Source organism: Lingula anatina, chromosome 5, assembly GCF_051362555.1.
Source record: "Lingula anatina isolate TDL-2025a chromosome 5, LinAna3.0, whole genome shotgun sequence".
NCBI classification, from domain to species: domain Eukaryota; kingdom Metazoa; phylum Brachiopoda; class Lingulata; order Lingulida; family Lingulidae; genus Lingula; species Lingula anatina.
Genome location: NC_141771.1, coordinates 1166319 through 1177524, shown reverse-complemented (window position 1 = coordinate 1177524; position 11206 = coordinate 1166319). Strand labels below are relative to the sequence as shown.

Here is an 11206-nt window from a genome sequence, read left to right as displayed (position 1 = left end):
GGGCTGTGTTTGTTTGGTTGCGCAACGGTACATCTTACCTTAGCTTATTTGTTCTAGCAAAACTTTAGGGAGAGGGGCGAGAAATAAACCTCTCAGGATTGTGAGATTTTATACTCACTGTAAAGAAGTAATCAATCACCAAGGTTTGGCGTTTCTATGCGTTGCGTAGAATTATGTGATTTTCATTTCAGAAATTCATATTCAAATTCTAATCAGAATTCTACGTAAATTATAAAGTTAAACTTTCTTCCCACCTCTGTCGCCCCTACACCAAATTGAAAAGCAGCCCGCGCATGCTCAATTAGCGTTACGGTAAATCAGTCCTGCAGTACAGGTGTAATATCGGGTTGCAGGCAGGCAGATTAGCCCACGTCTACATGGCTTTACTCAAACGAAACCAGAGGTGCGCTGCGGAGTTAGGAATATGCTCCGACTGAATCCTCGCCTCGGATTCTGAAATCCCAGGGAGAAAAAAATTCGTTCAAAAAGTCTGGAAACAAACTGGGAAAGGAAACCTGGGATCACATCCCGTCCTGGAGTTGTTGAAGTGAAAGTTTTCTGACTTGTTTCTGTGTTTATTGAGGTGGAAAACTGATATTATTGATAATTTCTGGACGCTCATCGGTCAATATCGAAAAGAGAAGTTTGCGAAGGAGGTATTAATGCCAGGATTTTTTGTGGACCTTCTGTTAAGGTAAGTTTTTCTAAACACAAACAATGCTTCGTTCCTATTATCGTTATATCATCCTTGTGTCTGATATCTGCTGCTGTTAAATATGTATGTTTTATTTTTCTGTAAGGCGATGTAGGGATTTTATTGTTTCACGTCAAAAAGGGAAGGGCAGCGTGTCTTTCAGTCGCGGTAACTGGTCGCGTCTCTGTGGCGGTTATTGTTGTTGTTTTTGTCGCTCAGAAGTTTGACGCAGGTGAAAACTTATATTATGCAATAATTCTGCGCTTTAGTGTTTTATGCTGTCGTCAAAACATTAGGTAAACACTTCTGTTGCCTGAGAGTTTTATTGAATATATATTGTAAAAATGTAAAAGAATATCGAAAATATTACCAGCGGGAAGACCAAGATTTGTCACACCCTCAGATCACCTGAATTATGGTATTTAAAAAAAGGTAGATCGATTTTGATAATCTTTACCCCCCTTTGCTTTAAAAAGGAAATGAGAAGAGTTTATAATATTTGGAAGAAATATCTTTGAGCACTCTTGAAATATTCATCAAGTGACTGCACAACGAAGTTAAAGCAAGCGTTTCTGAAACAGCGCGTCTCAGCCCGACTCTCGTACTTTGAATACTTTATACGTTCATTTGTAAATATGTTTTGCCGAAGGAAAAACAGATTATCTCTTTCATTAGGTCATTGTCATCTACATCTGATCTCGAACTGAACCTAGGGAAACAGAAAAACTGTGTCGCACTCCATTCTCTCTCTCTCTCTCTCTCTCTCTCTCTCTCGGGGTTGTATTTATTTCAGTAGAATATTTAAAAAGATATGTTCCTCAAACATTACACATATTCTTCAAACAACCATATTTTGCTTGTTAGATGACGGTCAACAGTTTGCCATATCTATACGTGTGAACGTATGGTTTTCATTGTTGTGCGTTAAGTTTTAATTCAGTTTCAGGTGTTATTCTTTTGTATTGTCAATAGAAATATAGGCAGTAGAACCACTTGCATCGTTTTAAGTTTTATAAGTGCTCAGCATTAGTTTTAAACCTGTTCATGTTTCACGGTAGCAGGACATCTCAGCTTAGTCGTAGTTGTCTGACCATAAACACATGTTCGTATATATACAGTGAACGTACTGTGTTACAGCTTGCTACGAAATCGCCTTATGGGCAATACGGTATTATGTCCCCATAATACGTTTATGCATTCTCTCTTATTTTACATTACAGTCGACATAAAGATTAAAGAATTTATTAATTTCACTCCAATGCAGCGATCTTTCCGATGTATTAAGCAGCGCTTTGTTGCGCTGGCATTTCTTGCTGGTTGCGTAAGCAGAGGAAAGGGTTCTCACAATGATAAATTGTGTCCAATTTGTTGAATAAATACCCGGATGACAATCGCGGTCACTCACGGCGTTATGAGGAAACTTGACCGTGAACAAGTTGTGCGTTTGTTGACACGGGCTCGGTCAGCCGGCCAACCGAGAAAAAAGTGCTTTTAGCGAGAAGACCCTGAAACCTGCTCCCCGTGGAGACACCGATTCCCGGACAGATACTGATATTTAAAGAAGAAAACCCTTCTCGCAAGTGTATTACATTTTTTTTTGAAAAGGTGGCCGTAATCAGACAGCTTGCTCGGAGAATAACTACACCCCTCTACCAATTTGCCCTCGCCTCTCCTACTAACAAATTATTTCGATTTCTCGTCGATTTATAGATTTATCGTGAAATAAAACTGAATGTTTATGCCATTCTACTGGTGCGTGATCAGATGCCCAGGCTTTGATACCGAGCGGCAAAGATAAACTCTTGTCATTGAGGAGAAGTTTTGGTTATTGCGTTATTTTCATGTAGCTCCGGCGGGCGTCCAGCTATGCAAACTCCCCACCGCTGAAGATAGGAAGCCCTTGTATCCTCTGATGTTTTCCCACATGATGAGGACGTTAAAAGCCACCCGTAAAAGAAATATTCAACCAACCTTGAATTAAAGATGTGAAAACAGCTTCACGGTGCAGCAGCGCCACGCAAGGCCACCAAAGAGGCGGATTTACATTTTTCCTGAAAGATCGCCGGCGCAATAATTTTAATTGCACTGGGAAGTAACAACATAGCAAAAAATAAATAAATAATGATAATAATGCCATGGACGACATGCTGTGCATGCACCGACTTGCTTGCTATTGGTACCGTTAACTCGGATCCATCGGCATTTAGACCGATCTATCAGAGTTTTAAACGAACCACGTCCCAAGTGTACCAGTTCCAGAATGGGCGGAGGGCAAGATATCAAGTCCCCAACGCAAACAGAAAATATTTTATTATCACAATCTCAGCCTGTGTCAATGTTACGATTTCTTCAGCCCAGATATCGCCAACGACTCAAGGCTACAAATAAAATAACAAATACTCCCCCCTCAATGTTATGAAATATGCTTGGTATAATATTGAGAAATACGCATGCAACGCATGAATGAAAAGAAAAACGGCCTCAGGGTAAAAAACTACTACGTTAAGATTATTATTAGACGGGATCAGGTATTTACGGAAGCCTTTGTATCGTTTCACGCCACCGTACATATTTTGTGGGCCATTACTCAAGTAGTATACATAAGAGAGTTTAATGGTCAAAATGGTATGAGAATCGAACGCTGGGACTGTGTTTATTAGACAATGTTGGCAAGGATGTTACGTAAATCTCTCGTGTACTGGAACCGCTGCCAGGTCAAAGTGAACACAGCCGGAACGCTCTGGTTTCCTCTAATTGTGTTCTCCCCTGTTTTCTATTCTTTGTCGTCTTTGTAAGGATACTTCCTTGGTTTCCGCGCACATTAAAATTTTTCTAATCTTGTATTCATTCTGTTTTGCTGTGTTCTTTACAGTTATTTGGGTTGTGTTACTCTGTTATCTAAATGTAAATTAAAAGCCTGTAAGTCACTCTCTATGTCTACCAGTCAATTCTTGTTGGAAGTTATTCAGTTACAGTTGGCTTGTTGGTCGGACGGGTGATTGTTTCGTCAGTCAGTTATTTTCTGTCAGTGACATTCTGTCAATTAGCCAATCACCTGTTAGTTAGTTAGTTAGCTGGCTCTATGGCCAGTAATCGTTCGATAGTCAGTCAAATAGTGACTCAGTAAGTTAGATAAAAACAGCTTATCTCCTGAACAGATATTTTCTGTATTAAACCAACGCGAGGAGCCGATTACAATTCAATACCCATACAACCCATAACGTACCCAAACTCCCTATTGTAAGCACATTAGACCGAGCCCCAGGGGTCCCACAATACAAAGGTTACGTGTATAAAATATACCGCCTCTCCAGAACACTGTTGTACAACTGTACGACTGAAAGACTCGAGATTCGATTGAAGTAATGGGATCAATCTTCAGGGTGGACTGGTATTATTCCATCTGAGTTTTCCCCATCATTAGAGAGCTGGGTGTAATCCTAGCTCAGACGGGTAGATATGAGACGGTTGGATTAAGGTATTTCTTTTAGACTGAACCCTCAAGTGTAAGATTACCAGTAAAAGGAGTGCTGTAAACTACATGTGAACCTGAATTTGAAAGTTTCTATTGGAAAAACCGAGCGAAGGATCGAATGGGTATTCGAAGAGAGAGAGAGAGAAAGAGCGAGAGAGAGAGAGAGAGATTTATTAAGGAAAGAAATGAACATTCTTGCGGCATACCAATGCTTTATTTCAAGGATTACCTGGCTACGAAATAAAACATTTCGATTATTGTCCTCAAAAACAAATGTTTTAACAGGTGGAAGAGGAATAAACAGGAATCTGACCTAAAACAAAATAACTGCCAGCGAGGGACAAAGGCTGGAAGAAGAATCTGAAGTCACAGGAACAAATCAAATCCATCGCTCCTTTCTGACCAGAGTTAAACCGCCCTGGTTTTATTTGGAAATTGACACGTTTCATTATAAAATTGACACGTTTTATTTTGAAATCGACACGTTTTATTTTCACGCTTACGTCCATTGTCGTAAGCCGCCAGCCTATTTACCTTTTCTTATGTTTAGACTACATGACTTCTATAATAGAAATCGGATGCCGCTCTCCTAATAAAGTATGTTTAGCTAACTTAAGCTTACTTTGAATTCGTTATCGTTCATTGATCTCAATACATTGAAAGTATGTTGCACGATTCTAACAAATACTGTTTCATTCTTTGTGGAGTAATTAAGTTGTGGTGTTCTCTTTTTTATCAGCTTCGAATCTTTGAAATTCTATTTTCTATTTAACAAGTAACTCAATATAAAATAGATCCTGTTAAACTTTGCGAACAATTGAGTTGAACTCTAAGCAATTTACGTTATCATCCGTACGTCGTAGATATTGCGAAACATCCTATCTCTCTCTATTTCCCCCTCCCTCTCTCTCTCTCAATCAATCAACAATCGTCCCAGTAACACACTTACAGAGTACCAATAATAAATCACGCAGCTTTAAGACGAAAGGTCCATTATTTGTTCATATCGCTGTTATTACAAGCATGTATCAAACACAGAGTCAACCCTCGATACTATGTAATAATTCCCCTTTTACCAGTCACGATGGTGCAGCCAGTGAACCGTGGTGGGTAGGTTACATGGCAGTAGATTGCGAAACAATGCAGGTTTGAACGTAAAGACCCCCTTAACCCCGTCCCTTGTGAAAGGGGGACGCGCACCGCAAATGTGACTGGGAGTCACGTCTGAAGTCGTGGCACCACGGAGTTTTCAATTTGTCCGGTTGTGGGAGGCATTCCATTGGTCGTGAGAGTATTACGTTGTTACGTGCAACTGTTTATATGTTATTGGAAGGTTTTTGTGGATCTTTATTTCATATTAATACGTGATTGAATTCGTGACTTTGAATGTGTGTGTTTGATGTCTGTGTGTGCACTTGAACTCTCACTAAGGGGGATGGAAAGGGGATGGGCTTGGTCAATATTTAACCATCTTACAAAAGTCATTTAAAAAAAAAATTAAAGAAAATAATTCATTTTGAGCCAATATCAAATTATGAAAATCCTTTTTACTTTGCCATTTACGTATTATAAGTTCTTCAATGTAAAACTGGAAGGCATAACATGTGCACCATTTTCAGAATGCTCTATGGTAAATATACATGTAGGACCAAGTATATGGTAATTTGATCCAAAGCATTATGACTATCCAGTCAGCAAAATCTTAAAGGATTGGACGCTGCCTTAGTCGTAGTCAGAAGAAAGGCGTTAAAGCTTTAAATATACTTTAGGAAGATTAAAAGCTTGTGCCTGCACTTTGAAGGAGTACAAGTTCTTATTCCCTCGGTTTTTTTGGTAGATCCAGAGACAACGGGATCATTCCCAGACCCTATCGTACTAACTGTGGGTCGATCTATCTTCAAGGGGATTCTCGCTTAATTGCAATCAACTTATGTCTTATGATGTCTGTCACGCCTTCTGAAGCTGTTTGGGGGTAATTCATTGTCGTCTAGCAGCTTCAGTAGGAGTGCCAGACATCTAAGCCGCTTAAGCTGAAAGCAATTTAGGGAGAAACCCCTTGGAGATGGATCGATCCCGTTAGATCGATCTAGGGATGGGAACCCAGTCAACGTTTCCGACAAGAAATACTATCTGCGCGATCCTCTGTACAACCTCCACCTATATAAGAGTACTTAAGGACCTGGTAAAGAAATGTGATCTTTGGAAGTCCTCTGATATGTTGGATTCCTCTCAGCGTGTTAAGAGCCTTTGAAATATACAAATCATCTCACATTCACTCCAATAGAAAGGATAACGCTTCAAAAGATTCTGCATTCCCTCATTTTAACCTCCCTAATTTCCTTTGCGAGATCTTCTTTGAATTGCTTGCAAAATACCCAAATGCTATAGTCAGCAACATACTCTTCACTAAGTCGGTGCCTTAATTTCCGTATATTTCTGAATGTCCAAGGCTTTGGTCATTCTGCAAATGATTAAGGGTCTATGTCTATAATTAATGATTAATTAAGGATTTCCCCCAGGTGCTTAGATGAGACTATTGTTACCATAGATGGATGTTTACAATCGAGATTCTGAAGTTAGAAAAAAATGCTTGTTTCTGCATTTAGTGCGAACATTTCTATATGACGCTACCGTTTTTCTAATCATGTTTCCATCTCCATATATGGGCAGATGTTCCACGTATTTTTGACTATCTGCTCCTTTTGTTTTCAATTGTGATAATTTTCATGTTTGGGGTTCCTACGACCTACTCAGTATTGCTCAAATGATAACTTGGCCAACTTGTGGCACCCAGTTGAACTTGAATTCCTACTGGTATTTCACAGGACCATAAACTGCTTAATAAACTTAATTTGGTTACTTAGTCACTACATCCTATCCAAACCAACGTAACGAGAACTTCAGCTGCAGGACATTTAGCCGGCTAAAATTAAATTGTACCCTTTCTTTAGCTGGACCCCAGTGGAACGTTTCTGTAACACAGGTGAAAAAAAACAAATGGAATCAGCAATCAAGTAAATTGTATTGCAATCTCGCTCGCCGCCCGTGGTGTGGCGTCTGACTCCGACCAGAGTTGACTGAATTAAAGTGATTCCTCGCTATTAAGTCCATATTGGGAATTGGCAGTGTGGAGCCTTTCATTATCTTTTCGCACGTTTTCATTTTTGGAAAGACATACTTCTCACTGTCGTTATTACAAGAAAAAACATTTAAGTGTGAAAGGATCGAAATTTGGGTTTGTTTTAAAATTGAATAATACGCCTCAAGCGGTGCACTTGACACACTTGATGAATAGAAAAACACGCGACACGTGAGGCTATAGCGTTTTAAATGGCGGTCGTTATCAATGGGAATAACAAAGTTTTTCTGCATGTGGACAGTTTTGTGAGAACAAGGAAAAGAGGGGACTCGTGAATACTGCTGGAATAGTTTTTGTGAACTCTGCCATGTTTCTTTTATAGTTTCCGCATATCCATGGTCTCCATGGATTCATGTATTATTTATTTGAATAGCTTATGTAATTACAATATAACTTCTGTATGTATTTTTATATGGATGATATATTATATTCTCTGTTAGTGAACCAAATTGTGAACCAAATTTTACCAATTTTAGTAATGTTTCCTCTTTAAGATATAAATTTTTTAGCGGCAGTATTCCATAGTATGTGAACCCCATATTTTGTCCGTATTCAAGCACAGTTGAAAGGAGGTTTGGATTTCGTCCGAGATATGAATATTACTGCCGTGAGTTTTTGAACAATGGTGAATCAGACAAAGAATTTCGCCACTGGACAAGGAAATCCAGTGGTGATTCTCGCCAGGTTAGCAGTCGTAAACTTAAATCTTTGCAACGCGTTCAAATCGTAACGTCTAAGGGTAAATTGTTAACGGTACCGGGGCCACGTTTCTTTGGATAAATAGTTTTGACAAGAAACAACCACCACGTGTAGAAACACATGTATTTCCTTTGTTTCCACGGAAACCTTGACACCTTAACGTGAACGCAATCCACGCCTCTAGCGGCCAGCTTTGAAGGCAAATTATTCAGAGAGGCGCGTGTAAATTTGGAGGAATAACTCTAAATTAAGGGTTAATTGTTAGCGTGCCTGGTGCTTGATTTCCCGGCCGTTGCCCTGTCGTAATGAAGGTAGAGTGGCCTGTAAAGCATTCCTACCGCCGTGTGTGTTTCTCATTACTTATTTGGCAAAAATTATTCCTGTGCTGGCATCATCCTCAAAGCATGTTGAAGTTACATCAAAAGGGTGAATGTATATGTATCTGATTTCAGTATGTTGGTATTCAGGTGCTTTCGTTACTATAAAAGTAAACAGTTAGTTTTGATGACCGATGATCTCGTATGACGGCGTGGCGGTCAGCGGTTCAAAAATTTGGCCGGGCATGCTTCTTCAAAATCGCCTTTTTATCACAAAGATGGCAAATCATTTAGTCTAAAAGGCACAAGGGTGCGCAACTTTGATCTTTTATTGAACTTTTTTGTGGGTGGGAGAGTGTGAATGTCAATGTTTTTTCCTTAAGCGTGAAAGAAAACATTTAACCCTCCCACAGGTGGTGGCCGACCTTGCACAATGCCCTCTATGTTTCATTTTTCTCTCTCGTGCCGCGCAAGCATATCTCTTTTAGGATTTGTAACCTAATTCTAGCGTATCGCAATGACGAAAATTTGCTTGTAAATAAATTTTCCACAGTCCTATTACGCTGCATTAAATTTTATTTGTTTTTCTTATTCGTTCAGTGTGGTAGAAACGAGTAAATATTTCCCCTTTTTTCTTTACATTGTTGCATTGTATTTCAAAGAGCTGCTATTGAAATGAACATGAGACTTGGCAGACGATAGAAGAACACGAGCCTGATATGTGCGATATCGCCCTCACGTGATAACTTCATGAATATACATCATCAGGGCTTCTCTTCATTCAAAGGGTGCCCTGAGTCGGATTAATATCGAGTTTGAAAAGTATTCGATTTCACTATAATCTGGTAATCAAATTTCTTTATATTTTACGTAAATTTGTATACAAGGTTCATTATGTCAGAAAAAAACGTTTTGTTAGCCCGCAGGGTAAATAAAAACAAATTAAAATTTTTGTTGAAATGTTTGAACAGCACGTGCCAACGTATTGTACAGTTGAACAATCAATTGCGTAAGATAAACAACATAAATGTATAAAGTTATAAGGTCAATTTCAGGGCAGGCCCATAGGAGACTGGCTTTTCACAAATCAGAAAATTTGACAGACGGTTTGGCTACCCTGTCTAGCAAAAGCTTTTGATAAAAAGACTCTATTTCGTCAATACCAGAACAAAGAGGTCTACAGAAAGACAGAAGATGGAAAAATACGTCGAAACAACACATTTTTGTGGTTTTTGATTGTTTAAAAGTTTTTGGAGCAAATACAGTCACAGAGATACAAACTGTTCTTTACTAACATGCAAATATGTATCTTGTAAATGACACCGCCTGTAGAGGCCGATTTGATTGTTGATTTGATTGTTTATCTGTTGTTTTCGCTCCACTGGTTTGTGTCTGTTTTCGCTGCACACAAAACTTAAAATTGAAAAGGGTTGGGAGAGGTTGGACGCCAGGATTAAGTCACCGCGTTTTCAGTTAGATAATCGCTCAAAAAGTGTCCCATTGGAGCTATCATATAAGTAAAAATAACAAACAGATCTGATTTGATTGACCTTGTTAAGTGTAGCTATTTGACACATTTCATCATTTTCACCGAAACAGATCACGCCAAAGACATTTCAAATTTTGCATTTGTATGAGAGGTCAATTCTTATTCCTTTGATTTTCCGCCTCATTGACTCCACAAGTGCTTGCATGATCGCCCTTGAACTGGCATCACTGCGATATGAAACGCTCTTTTCAAATTTACTTGATACTTTCGGCATGTGTTGATAAAGCAAGCAAAAAGAGCGGTTTGGTTTTACCGGCAAACTCTCTCCGGGGGCAGCCTTCATTCTTGATTGTGACGGTTTAAACCCCGCAATGAGAGCAATGCCAGCACTCTGAGGCATAGACGGACTGTTCGAAAATAATGTCAACGTTATGTTTTTAAACGCCCTATCATCTTTTTATGTCATAAGTACATGATTTATACTGTAATGTTCTGAAAACTCATGTGATCAAAACGTATTTTTACCGCGGTTGAAAAAAGCAAGTTGCTACTACGTAGCTTAGAAAATGACTATAGACAAAAATTAATAATAGATCTCATAAAACGCATATTTACAGGGTGAATTAATGTTTTGAAATGTATATAGACAGTAATAAATGATGGGTTAGTACATTTATATATTACGACGCATTTCCAAAGGGGCCTTTGTATTTGCTATTTTTTATTTTTTGTTTTCTTTTAATTCATATTCTTACATCCATATCGTTTTATTACCTATTTTTCTTTCTTTCTTTCTTTCTTTCTTTTTTCAGTCTTCCTTTCTGTTGATTTATTTATTTGTTTAATTTATTTATTTGAGCAGATGGGAGGGTAAAAATACCATGGTTCATTCCAGTAAATCCCGAGGTGCAGTTGTCAATCGAGGCAGATACTTCTTTATATGTTGAGGTCATTTCATTACAACCGACACTCACTAGGACGCTGAATAAACCAGCCTAGGCAGGAGAAAGGCCCGCGGGAATACCACGCACCGGGCGTTGTAGCAGATCGGTTCTATCCCGGGGGAACTTGTATTCGTGTTTAAACCCATTCCTGCTGTCCTGTGATATTACCAGACCAGTAAAGTCTCAAGTACTGACCTCAGCGTCGTGAATTAATGTCCACCTTTGTTTTCCGATTTTAAGATCCTTGCTCCCCACGGATTAGTTTTTTCTCCGTGTTGGAAGTATCACTTCTTGGATCGTTCAATTCTGTCATCACGTTTTAGCATCACTGCGGAAGTCTAATTCAAATTGATAACTCCACCAACTAGGAAAACAAATTATTGGTTTTGACTAATACGAACTCATATCTTTTTCCGATTTCTCAAACGCGAGTCGCACCATAGGCCGGT

General features: G+C 39.0%; 1 protein-coding gene across 2 annotated transcripts in view; it reads left to right on the top strand.

The window, feature by feature from the left end:
• Positions 1 to 320: 320 nt before the first annotated feature.
• The window catches only part of LOC106158808 (neuronal acetylcholine receptor subunit alpha-10), a 64079-nt gene continuing 53193 nt past the window's right edge, over positions 321 to 11206 (top strand). The window contains exon 1 of one of the 2 annotated variants that reach the window (XM_087013598.1): positions 321 to 694. The gene's annotated coding sequence lies outside the window, so the exon portion shown is untranslated. The remainder of the gene's footprint in view (positions 695 to 11206) is intronic. The other variant, XM_087013600.1, reaches the window with a different exon arrangement.